This window comes from Rhea americana, unplaced genomic scaffold (genome assembly GCF_003343005.1).
Source record: "Rhea americana isolate MKP2758 unplaced genomic scaffold, rheAme1 scaffold_105, whole genome shotgun sequence".
Lineage (NCBI taxonomy): Eukaryota > Metazoa > Chordata > Aves > Rheiformes > Rheidae > Rhea > Rhea americana.
In genome coordinates, this window is record NW_028185095.1 from 968,303 (window position 1) to 978,120 (window position 9,818).

General features: G+C 37.2%; 1 protein-coding gene across 2 annotated transcripts in view; it reads right to left on the reverse strand.

Moving 5' to 3' along the window:
• QTMAN (queuosine-tRNA mannosyltransferase) overlaps positions 1-9,298 on the reverse strand; it is a 187,980-nt gene extending 178,682 nt beyond the window's left edge. For both annotated transcript variants that reach the window (XM_085308468.1, XM_085308434.1), the window contains exon 1: positions 9,195-9,298. The gene's annotated coding sequence lies outside the window, so the exon portion shown is untranslated. The remainder of the gene's footprint in view (positions 1-9,194) is intronic.
• Positions 9,299-9,818: the final 520 nt, after the last annotated feature.

The following is a 9,818-nucleotide window of genomic DNA, read 5'->3' on the forward strand; positions in this document are numbered from 1 at the left end:
TACACAGAGGCAACCATGGAGGCTCTTCTTTCCAAATATGCCTCTACAGAGAAGAGCCACCACTGGAAAGTCTGAAAAGAAATATTTAATAATGATAACRATTTGGCTTCACTCTAGGATATGTACTTCCTGTGGGCCTAATAAGGAARAGCTTTAAAATCTGAGCAGAAGCATTTTAAAACTTCAAAGGACACATCTTATCTGTACTATTTCTTCTGGAATCCCAGAAAGCCTAAAGACAGAATGCTGATCAGACTGCAACTTTCCTAGACGCAGATGTTGCAACCACATCTGCGTTAACTAGAGGCCACCAACTTTGCTACTTTCTGACTTTTTCAAGCAACATCTCTTCATTCCTTAGTTTTTGGAAACTCGAAGGCAGAGGRTAAGATAAACTGTTTCTGATCACATCAGGTGTGACAGTGACATAAAAGAAAAATGCCTGCAGATTATGTTCCAAATACTAAGACAAAAAGGTTTTGAAGTAGAGATACCCCTTTTCCCCTCCTCCTTTCTCTATGTGATTCACAAAGTAACACTTACTTCAAATACTTAGATCTGTTAGATCAAAGTCTTTTTTTTTTCATGTGTTGATTTAGCAGCCATAAAGAATGACCCTTTGTGGATGGATGCATCTCAAGTTACTTAGAAACATGAGTCTGAGCATTTATATTTGCCCTATTAATTACAGGTGATTTTTGGACACCTTTCTTATGAACTGATCTAGTTCATCAGAACTCAGATGAGCAGAGATCAGTGTAATGTTCTCAAAGCTTTCCTCTTATCTCTCTAAAGATTCCCTTCCTAAACAGCTATAGCCTTTTTACACATAYTAAGATGTCTGTCTTAAATTGTCCAGTTCTGGGCTCTCCAGCACAAGAAAGACATGGACTTACTGGAGTGAGTCTAGCAAAGAGGCACAAAAATGATTAATGGATTGGAGCATCTGTCATACAAGGAGAGGCTGCCAGAGCTGGGAGTGCTCTGCCTGGAAAAGAGAAGGCTCAGGGGGATCTTATCAATATGTATAAATACCCGACGGGATAGTATAGTATAAGAAACACAGAGCTAGCCTTCTCAGTGGTATTCCGTGAATAGGCAAGAGGCAAGGGGAAATTTTATTTAAACATAAGAAATAACATCTTTACTAGGAAAGCTGTCCTGGAATAGGTTGCCCAGAGAGGATGTGTAGGTATCTCAGGTGATGGGACATGAGCAACCTGCTTTAGTTCACAGTGCTTTGAGCAGGGGCTTGCACTAGGCAATCTCCAGAGGTGCCGTTCAAACACAGCCATTCTGGGATCTGCCTACAAAGGCCAGATCTCCAATGAGATCCAGGCTGCAAGATTCTTACCACTGCAATAAGCTTTTTCTTCATCAACCACTTTGAGCCCTTCTCTCTTAATGAGAGCTTTTGAGCCCTCAAGAATTTTCTGTCCGTGAAGGAACATTAGTCTACAGAAAATAAGCAAAAAGTGAGGACTGATTTTTTAAAAAGTATTCAGAGTAATCAACAGAAGTTTGCTGTGAAACTGAAAGAGCATTCTCAACTGCATCTCACTATTTTCAGTGCAGGATTATTTAGTATTTTCATTTATTACTTGGATGACTAACAATACATTTGCAAAATTTTGTAAGTGTCTGGGAGGGGCCACAAGCATTCTGGAAAGCAGGGTTAGAATTCAAAATGATCAAAAAATGTAAGTGATTAAGCAGTAGAACTGAAACGGAAGTTTTAGCARTTCACATACTGATACCAGCTTCTAATTTGATACTGCAGAAAGGGAAAATTTCATTTGAATTGGCAGTAATAGGAATGTCACATGCAAAAAGATGGTAAGATTTATTCTGTTCATCACTGATACTAAGCTTGCATGTTATTTTCAGGTCTGAACAGAGAAAACCAGGAAAAGCTCAGAAAAAAACCTGAGCCATCACAAAAACTTAAAGGGAAATAGGTTTGCTTAATTTGAGAGTAAGAATACTAAAGGAAGACAGGCACAGGCTTCAAAATAGRTTAGCAGTTATAAAAATTATGATCGTATCCCACTACTGCAATATCTGCAAAGTGGAGAAGAAGAAGAAAAAAAAACATAAGAAGCTTAACTGGTTAGGAAAAAAAATTAGAAAAGGCATTAGAWGAAATATGTTACCTCTAGAGATAGTTAAACAATGGATCAGGTTATGGAGAGGTTACAGGGATCTTCACCAAATGTTTTTAAGACCTGGTAAGAYGGACTATTTGTTGGAAACTGCCTATGCATATTAATCTTGCTTTATGATCAGTACTATATATTCATAAATACAATACAGGGCTTTAGCACAGACTGAACGACCTCCTGAGATATTTCTGCGTTTTCTGCTTTAAACCTAAAGGCTGCATGAGTTTAGGCCCCTGCCAGCCAAATCAGCAGGTGACTATACTGCTCCTTAGAGCTTCAAGCAGGCTTTTGATATCTCTTTTTTTTAAATAACCAAGGCAGTCTGTGACTGACAATTTTCTATCACATCAAGCATGCTACCTTAAATACGAAGTACTTTGAATGATCCTCTGGAGAAATAAAGTCAAAGTACAGAGAAGCCAAAGGCAACTGAACCTGGGAATCTAATCCTGAGAAGGAAAGCTAAAACTAACAAATTGGGCAAGGAGGTACATCTCATTAGGAACCAGAAATATGATTGTTTTTGTTTATAGCATCTATAACAAATAAATCTTAATAAAAAATAATATTTAATAAAGTACCTTGTACAGAGAAATAAGAAGGGAAAGGTTGATGTTTCTAAGCTTATTTTCACAGCAGTATGAAAGGAAATGAAGTAGAGTCAGAGCTAATTCTCCTTATATAATTTCACATAGAATGATTAGTTCTGCCCCAACAGTAACAGCTTTCCAGAGGGTCCTACTTGTTGCAAAGATTGCATACAGATGCTGTAAGTGTAGCTTCTCTATTCTCTACTGACAACAAACTTAAAGGACAATACAATATTCATTTTAGTACAAAAACGAAATTCACAGCATGAACAGTAAAGTAATGTCACAGCTACCATGAAAATGCAGTTCCATGTTGGGGGTTGTGACTTCTGAAAGTTTAATCATGAAACAGATTTGTAAAAAGGAACGCAAGAACTAGTTTCATGCTCCAGCAACGTCCTGGGGTAGTTAAGGAGGTGCAGGAGTGGTACAGACCGAGTTCTCACAAAGAAAGGGAATAAGGCATGGAGGAGCATTCATGTCACATGCCCACGCTCATTTTTTTTTAAAGGCAGGTTTTCGGTCACGAATGTGCTGAATGCCCCTCTTAAGCCTGATTAGTGGAGACACTGCACATACACAGTACTGCCGAAGGTGATGGAATTCTGCAAGTCACCTGGGTCACTTCTGGGTGAAATACCAATAACTGGCAATTCATCTGAATAAGGCAAAAAAAAAAAAAAAAAAAAAAAAAAAAAAAAAAACTGTAAGAGCCGTACTTAGCCTTCCAATAGAGAACACAACACATGGATAACGCTAAAACTTTGTGAAACCTTTTAATAGGTATTAGTACTTTTATAAAGCACTGTAGGGTTTTGCACTTAATCCTAGAATAGATATTAGTAGAAAATCCATATTGAATTCCAAAATCACCACTGAAAATTGCAGCTCAGCTACTGTTATTTCTCAAAAAAAAAGGTTGTGTGTATATATATATATATATATGATTGATATACACACACACACACACACACACACACACAGAGGAAAGAGAGTCTACCTCGATAAATTAGACTACCAACTAAAAAACCTAAATGATTTCCTGGAACAGCATGCCAAATTATAAGAACTTTAAAGGTGTATATTTTGTACTTATTAGCTTATTAGCAAAACCATTTGTTTTACAAAAGCCATACGGATTAAATAACAAGCACACTATTAGTTTTAGGCACAGAAAGACTAATTTTTTATGCCTTGCCAGAAATAATGACTAATTAGGACAGCACTACCCTACGGTCATTTCTGTAATTCCTGCCTCTACATTTAAATTACAACCAAAAAGGAAACTGACTTAATGATAACAAAAGCATATTTCTTGCAAAACTTTTCTTAAAGTAAGATCAGGACAAGAAATTATTCTCTAAATCCAACAAGATCACGTTATTGGTTTTTTTGGAGAACTTAAATTTATCTCAACCTATTTACAATCAGAAATTCACTATGCAATCTAATAGTCAGACAAGGTCAAAGGCTGAAGTTTCAACTGGGAAATCTTAAAACATAGGATTTCACGGAATACTGTTGGATTACTTAATCTGCAAAATCACCCTCCAGTATATTCCTCATGTAAACCTTGAAAATAGAGTAGCTCTCAGACTACTTGCCAAATTTCTTCTTTTATGTTATATTAACTTCTGGAATATGTGAAGTAAGTATCATAACAGAATACATATTAATCTGGTGCTCAGCATCATATTTGCTGAGGCTTTGTGTCTCGTTAGAAGACTGAAGTTTTAATACGATGGAAATTATGGTGCTTATAGGAAAAAACCACTTATTTGATTATATCTGTTAGGTAAGGCATTTCTGAAAAAAAAACCCACCTTGTTATTTTCACAATGCAACACAGACTTTATTCTTATTTTACTTACAGAAGTGTAACTTTGCAAATAAGCCACTATGAAAATAGAATTAAAATCTACATTGTAAAATAATCTAAAATAATAAAGTTAATACATAACTTCAAATCTTTTTTTCCTCTCCAAAACAATCTGTTTGGGGGGAAAAAAAAACAGAGTATAATCATTTTTCTAAGAACTGCTCCTAGAAACAGATACATCTTCCTCATTCCTTTTCCCTAATATTCTGCCACTACAATCACATACTATCATTGCTTACCCAGTCACTCTACTCCGACTTTTTAGTATTCACATACTCTTGCATATATGCACAAAGCTGTGTGATATCCTGGAAGTTCTTCCACATAATGACTTTATAACAGTTATATTTTATTACCTCTATTTTATTAGGCCTTACGAGGAAGAGACAGAAGTCTCCACTAGTTTTGAGAAGGGGAGGCTTTTCTTTGTCTTTTTAGATTGAGAAAATAACCAACAGCAACAGTGAGATCCTCATGTTTCATTCCAACATACCTGACCACTGAATTCTATCAGTGTGATTAACGTCCATCACAGACCATCAGTTCAGTAAATCTTCTGTCCCAAAGAAGAAAAAAGCCTGCTTCATATTAAGCCTAAGTCCATCTACAGTTAGGTGTGAAGTTTCCCTCCCAACCCTCGCAATGACAGCTTCTAAAAGAGAGTAGGAAAAGAATCTTGCACTCCAAATCACTAAATCTCAAACATAGCAATTATAAGCTTCACATGTGACCARAAAAGAAATGGTATTTTATTCATCAAGACTATGAGCACTACAATTTTTCTGCAGGCAATTATGTGGCCAAAAATACCTGTCTAAGAACAACTATTCTGGCTCTCAGAAGAAAATACTCCCCACTGTAYTTATGGTAATACCATACCTACACTATTGGTCTTCATTAAGATAACCAACTTACTGAACAAAAATGGCATTTGACTGCCCAGAAGTAATCTCAGAACAAAACTGGAAAACAGTGGGGAAGCCACACTGGCAAACTGCTGTAAGGATAAAACACTTAGAGGTTTTAAGATACAAAATTGTTCAAATTCTTCTTTTTTCTCCAACCTGGCATTATTTTTTAAGGTTACCTTTATAATAATACATTTTTTAAGGTATGAATATGACTGTAAATCTAGTCACATCTGAAGTACAAGCAATAAAACCTTTGCTGATTCTGCGTTTTATATTTCACATGTATTTTTATGACATGTACACCTACACATATGCACGTATCTAAATCAAAGTTGTTTATACAGTACTTACTGTACTTATTTTGAGATTTAAGTCTGAACAGTTTGTGTTCTTCCTGTATCTTAACCCTATAAAATAATGTTTTAGCACAAACTGAACAAAATTGAATGCCTGGCTTTGCCTGTTTTCTTCTAAGTACCATATTTTATTGTTAATTTTAGATATTTCTTCAGTTCTTATTTGGACATCAAAGAAGTACCCATGCCCAAAATACTAGCAATATTTGAAGTACAGGCTTCTCCACTTACTGTCATTTATAAATTGAAAAGAACTTTGATTTCTTGCCTACAGGAAGTACTGCAGATCTGCAATAAAGCACTCATATATGCACAGGCCAGGATTTAGGATAATAGATTGTCTGGAGATGTGGTTTTCAGATTTACAGATCTCATGTTCTGTCTGGTGCTTCACACATTTATTTTTTACTTTCACATCTGATGTGCAGCAATATGGATAGCTAAGGTGTATATTTAAGACATACTTTGAGATTTATCTATTCAGAAGTGAAATTCACACTGGGTATGTGTCCTTAGAGCACTAAGGCACTGCATTACCACTGCTAACTGCACCGCTTAGTGATGGCTGGGGGCAGGAGAAGGAAAACACTCCAGAGCTCCTCTTTAACAACTCTGCCACCAAAGATTAAGATGATTTTCCTGCTTTACAAACTTGGTAGAGAATGTTTCTCACATGCAAGTGGAAAAAAAATGATAGGAATATATGCAGCAGGTGACCATACTTCAGTAATATGTTAGCTACTAAGAACCTTGCATATGTAATCAAAATTACTTAGTTTGTTCTCCACTTTATTTTTTAACTAGCAATAAGTCATACAACTAGACAAGACGAATAATACACATATTCCTTCCAAGTTTTCAGACTGTTTGCCTTGTTTAGTTACTACTCTTATAACTATTCTCACTACATAGCTTATGTCTCGTAACTAGTAGAATACAGAAGCACTCAAATAGACCTGTTAGCATTAAGGTCTCATTATTCCTACCAGTATTACTAAAATTTAACCTTAGAATATATTCTCAGTAATTTCCTTGCAACAGAACACAATTCTGTTCTCATACGATTAAATGTTCAGGAAGAATATACGTATTTCTTGTGACCATGTAATTTAGGATCCAAATTCCACAGATGCAAAGTAGTAGTTTAACAGAATTACTTAACCAGACAAGATCAAATCTTTGGACTTTCAAGTCTTTCTCTTTGCAATTGAGAAAAGCTAAAACAGGAGAATATTCCACATTAAATTGTTGCAGAAGCGTCTTAACTCACTGGCTCTCTCATTCTGAAATATAGCACGTATTGTGGATATCCTGACCTTGTGAAGCCAATCAATGCAGTATGTAAATCACCTGCAACTGGGCTTTTTGTTGACTCTACATTAGGAGGAATTTGGTATGATCACAGCTTACAGCAGTAACTCACTTTTTGCTAAAGTAGTTTATTCCAGCAGCCTTGAGTAAAAGAAAGTGCACCGGTAAAGTGCTGTCTGATGGTAAAAAAATGTCTACCTAGAAAGTTTTGCCAGTGCAGTGTTATCAGTCATGGACCATAAGCCTTCACAACTCTGATCAAAATAGTTATTAAACAGCTCGCCTATAGTATAGATAGGGCCATATGCCTAAAAAGATCAAGATGCTTGGCTCTTCTTTCAGCTACAATGTCAAATACTGCAGTCTTATGGTGTAAAAAACATTTATAAAAAGCTAAACCAAGAACTTTTTGTTTTCCTATTCTCAAATTTTATTGAGCAGAAACGTTTGAGGATAGTTTATTACTTTTACCAGCCTCTCGAAAAATGGGCCTCCAGCCAAACCAGACTTTGAAATATGCCTATATTTTGATTTTAGAACAACATTAAGGAAGTTGTATAACTTTTACGTTAGAGTCTAAGTGACTTAGCAGCCTAAATGACACGTTTCTGCTGTAACTTAGGCATTTTGGAAACAACAAATACAGTAACAGTTCCAGTTGAATTTGGTACTGATCTTGTTGTAGCAAATTAATCAGCCTGTTAATTAACAGGTATTTGTAACTTGTATCAAATTCCACACTGCCACACTTGCACCAAAACAGTTCCCAAGATGGCCAACAGATACCCCTGCAGTATCTGCAGCATACATCTCACCGACAGTTTTATGCCTGGTTTAGAGTTTTTAGCACTATTAAGAGACTATCTCACTCCTTATCTCTTTCTTATTATTTTGTTCTCTGCCATTCTGATGTGGTGCTCTATTTTGCCTTCCCATCTGGCTTATCCTTTCCTAACACTTCCTCAAAATAACAAAATAAGCATCTGCTGGCATCCCATTAGTCACTTAGAGGCCAAACTCCTGCCCTCACTATAAGCTATTTATTTACGCTAAATTCTGTGGGACAGGGACAATCCAGCACCTTGTGTTTGTGCTGTTCTTACCTTCTCAGGGCTTTACTGCACTACTAAGCAAAAGTAGTGATAGCCATCATAAAAATACTACAGCAGTTACTTTAAATTGTACAGTCATCAGTGCAGAGATGAACCTTTTGTACTGGATTTGTGAAACACCAACATCCTGGGCTGGACAAGGGGATAGTTTCCTAAGTAAGTGCTACAGTTTCTACCTACTGATCAACCAATAGACTGGCAAATAACTTATAAAGATTATAAAGACTGAAATACTGCAATAGTAAGGATGATCTTCACCTTTTTATATGCTGTAGGGATATAAATCAAAAAAGTATTTTAAAAAATTGTCCTTAATTGATTTATCGAGATTGATTTTATGTAACCTAGACTCACATCCTCTAAACTTACACCAGAAAGTATTCTTCCCATGTATTTTACTATGTCTAGTCTTCCAGTGAAAAGGAAAAAAAAAAGAACAGACGAAGCAAGAAGAATACATTCCGCATTAAGTCTTGAAAGCTCCAATTAAAATTCAATATTGCACTTTGTATGGAGACTCTTTACATGAAAACCCTGTCATGGTTAAGATTTAAGGTTAACCAGGTTAATAGAGTCCAATAAAATAGCTCTATTAAATTATGCCAAACCATTGTTATAAGCCACTCTAAAATTTCCTACTCATCTTTACCTGACTATTGTGCTAAATTCTGAATCATGGCAACGCATATCTACTTCTTAAGAAGCAGAAAATCCTACTATAAAGTACCTCCCCCTGCAAGAGCTGATCCTGCTCCCAAGCGCTTTCCCCCGCTTCTTAAAAAAAGTGCATGCATTTGCACCTCGAGTGATTTCTCTCCTCCAGTCTGCTACTCCAATCATCACACAGTCATGTGTTAAAAGATTTGTGCAGACCTGCCAAGTCTCATTCATTCGAGACACTTCCCTAAAGTTGGGATTCGTTCGCAAAGTGTGTTTAAGCAGCTCCTCTACTACGGAGTGTTCTGTCACGTGGCATTTCTGTCTTAAAAAGAAAAATATGGAGACGATTTTAAGGTTAAGTCTCTATGTTTTTTTTTCCCTTGTTCTACAAAGCATGCTCACATTTCTGTCAGTGTGAAGGTTATAGTTTTACGACTGTTTTTAGGCAGTGCAGCTAGTTAGTAGACACTGATATGTCATTGCTTTATAGTGGCACCTGGAAATCTGGCTCAGATTTTGCCAAACCTTTCACACTGGCTTAAGAAGAGCAGTCCCTGCCCCACCGAGCTCACAGTACCCGCTTTATTTTGGTTTTTAAGGATGGGTTTACCGAAAATAAAGGTGATGGTTTCTATTRCTCGCGGGCTGCCGGGAGCTGTGCCTGGGGCGCCCCGAAACGCCGCAAGCGCTCCGCTTCCCCTCAGCCGCAGCSGCCCCGCCGCGCCGCTCGCTGCCCGCCGAGGCCGCGGCTCATCGGCGCCTTTCCACGAGGCTTGCGGGAAACTGCCGCAGGCCCCGCGGGGCGAGCTGCCCCGGCTGCGCCCTGCCCTGCCCTGC